Below are 3,075 nucleotides of genomic sequence, written 5' to 3' on the forward strand. Positions count from 1 at the left end.
CGTCCCTGGGTGGGCTCGAACCACCAACCTTTCGATTAACAGTCGAACGCGCTAACCGAATTGCGCCAGAGAGACTGTATGAGGTGTAGAATACAGTTAAAAGAGTAGAGACGATGCTGGCAGATTTGGTTTCATACAATCCTTTTTTTGTGGATACAACATAATATCATACTATTTTAAACTGTAATCTAAATAATATGAAAACACAGTTATTGATAGTCGGTCCTTCACTGGGTAAAAACCCAATAAATATTTTTGCACTGATTTATCTACATTTCTTTTAATTCCCATTATGAGACTATTTATCAGGTATATATTGAACAAATCATTGTTCTAACTGTGTTTAATATGTATATTTGTGTGTGTACATTTTGAAATTTGTGCCTTTTCTGTTACTTTAATTATACTTGAATGGAGTAACTATGACACACAATAATTCCTCTTGGGTTTAATCTTAGTATAAATAAACCAGTCGTCCCTGGGTGGGCTCGAACCACCAACCTTTCAGTTATCAGCCGGATGTACTAACCAAGACAGAGAGACATACACCCCACTTAAGGTTGTATGGAACAGTCATGACAGTATTTCCAGTGTTATACAGTAGTTTATCTACACTGATACTTTTATGTTGTACAGTACACCCTCCTGACTAAGTATAATGATTGTGAACACACTTATGTTCATGGAATTGTTTGTGAATAGAGACCTTATTGCATCACAAACTCCCAGGTTTGTTGTCATCTGGTATTGTGTCCAAACCATAGTACTTCAGTTTAGAATGTACTGAGGGTATACTTTAACACATTAATAGACATATTCCCCAAGAAAGAAATCAAATAATCAAACAATAATTCCTCCTCCATCATAACGTTATTTCCAGTGAACATGTATTTTGAAGGCCCTTCACTGGGTAAAAACCCACTACATTTTTGCACCCTTATTTATTCACATTTCTTTTAAAGATCATAAAGATAATATTTATCTGGTACACATTGTACAAACTGCTGCTCTAACTGTATTTAGTAGAGTGTTTGATATGTATATTTTTCTGTGTATGTTTAGACATATACACTACAGGTCAAAAGTTCTAGAACATGGCCCAGGGAAGCCTCTTTTCTTATTCTGAAGTCTCAGCAGTGGCTTTCTGCTGCAACTCGACCCATCAAACCTGCAACTGGAAGTCTTCTGTTCACAGCTGAAACTCAGACTTGCTTCCTACGACCACTATCTTCACTGTGTTTGAAGCTGTTGTCCTGTCAGTCTCCTCTCACTCCAGTTGTTGAATGTCATAAACTTGTCTTCTGGTTCTGTTGTGTCTTTGGCTCTGCCACACCTCTTCTGTCAGCATTTCCTCCAGTTTCTGAGTGCCTTTGGATGGTGAAGGAAACTGGACTTACTGACACCTGGACTTTCTTGGACATTTCTCTGTAGGACAGACCCACATTTTTAAGTGTTCTGATGGTCTGTCTCTTCTATTGTTAATTGCCTTTTCCTCTTTTCCATTTTTATAGTAACACACTACTTTCTGCAGTACAATACTGTTCAAATAATTGTCACAACGGTATGGTACCAAAGTGTGTTCCAACCCTAATCCAACAAAGTGGAAGTGCTGCTGGGTCTTCTTCTTGGTGATTATCCACAGGTGCTCTCTGGAAACTTGTGGTGTGTCTGGTTGTTTAGAGTCAAAAAAAAAAAAAAAATCTGCATTCGCATGCTAGGCACACTGTAGGATTTGTGTAAAAATAAAATGTCTTTATTAATTCATGGCATTTTTAAAAATACAGTCAACGTGTTGCAACCTCTGGTCTTCATCAGGGCTTTTTTCACTAGTGAGTTGCACACCTTCATACAATCACTTTGATGACCTGAAGGAGGGAGGTGTGAGGGGAAAGAAAAGAGAGAAACAAAAAAAAACATGCATACAGACAAACATATACATTTGCACACATATACACACATGCACACAAATAATAATAATGAAATAAATAAATTAATTAATTAAAAAAATAAAAAATGAAAAAGAAAAAATAATAATGAAAAAAGTATATAAAAAAAAAAAAAAAAAAAAAAAAAAAAAATTATATTTAAAAAAAAAAAAAAAAAAAAAAAAAAAAAAAAATATATATATATATACATATATATATATACACAAATACACATTGAGGTTTTCCTTTAAATAGCAGTGTTCCGTTCCATGTGACGTCAGCCCGGCTAGCTCAGTCGGTAGAGAATCAGACTCCTAATCTCAAGGTTGCTGGTTCGAGTCCCACCTTGGGTGCAAGAAGTTTTTTTTAATCCACCTTCTGATACTTTGTTGACACGTGATCCGTGTTTTTGCCCCATTCTCGACACTTTCAGCTCACTTTTTCAGATCAATGTCCTTAAATCTCTGTTGCAGACTGACACAGCTCTGCTCTTCAAATGTCAATCACCCACAGCTCGTGCAGACGGTACGAGGTCACAGGCCCCGCCCACTTTCCTCTGTTGAAATTAAGTATCTGAATTTTTTTTTCCACCAAAATTAATTATCTGAATATTTTTTTACACCAAAATTAAGTATCTGAATATTTTTTTTCACTGAAATTAAGTATCTGATTATTTTTTTTCACCAAAATTAAGTATCTGAATATTTTTTTGCACTGAAATTAAGTATCTGAATATTTTTTTCACTGAAATTAAGTATCTGAATTTTTTTTTTGCACTGAAATTAAGTATTTGAATATTTTTTTGCACTGAAATTAAGTATCTGAATGTTTTTTTTTCACTGAAATTAAGTATCTGAATATTTTTTGCACTGAAATAAAGTATCTGAATATTTTTTGCAATGAAATTAAGTATCTGAATTTTTTTTTTCACTCAAATTAAGTATCTGAATATTTTTTTCACTGAAAGTAAGTATCTGAATTTTAATGCTCTGAAATTAAGTATCTGAATTTTGTTTTTTCATCAAAATTAAATATCTGAATATTTTTTTGCACCAAAATGAAGTATCTGAATATTTTTTTGCACTGAAATTAAGTATCTGAATAGTTTTTTTGCATTGAAATTATGTATCTGAATGTTTTTTGCACGAAA

General features: G+C 33.6%; 1 non-coding gene across 1 annotated transcript; it reads right to left on the reverse strand.

The window, feature by feature from the left end:
• On the reverse strand, positions 1-75 carry trnan-guu (transfer RNA asparagine (anticodon GUU)). Its single transcript has one exon. It is a non-coding gene; the product is annotated as a tRNA-Asn (tRNA).
• Positions 76-3,075: the final 3,000 nt, after the last annotated feature.

This window comes from Sphaeramia orbicularis, chromosome 18 (genome assembly GCF_902148855.1).
Source record: "Sphaeramia orbicularis chromosome 18, fSphaOr1.1, whole genome shotgun sequence".
Taxonomy (NCBI): domain Eukaryota; kingdom Metazoa; phylum Chordata; class Actinopteri; order Kurtiformes; family Apogonidae; genus Sphaeramia; species Sphaeramia orbicularis.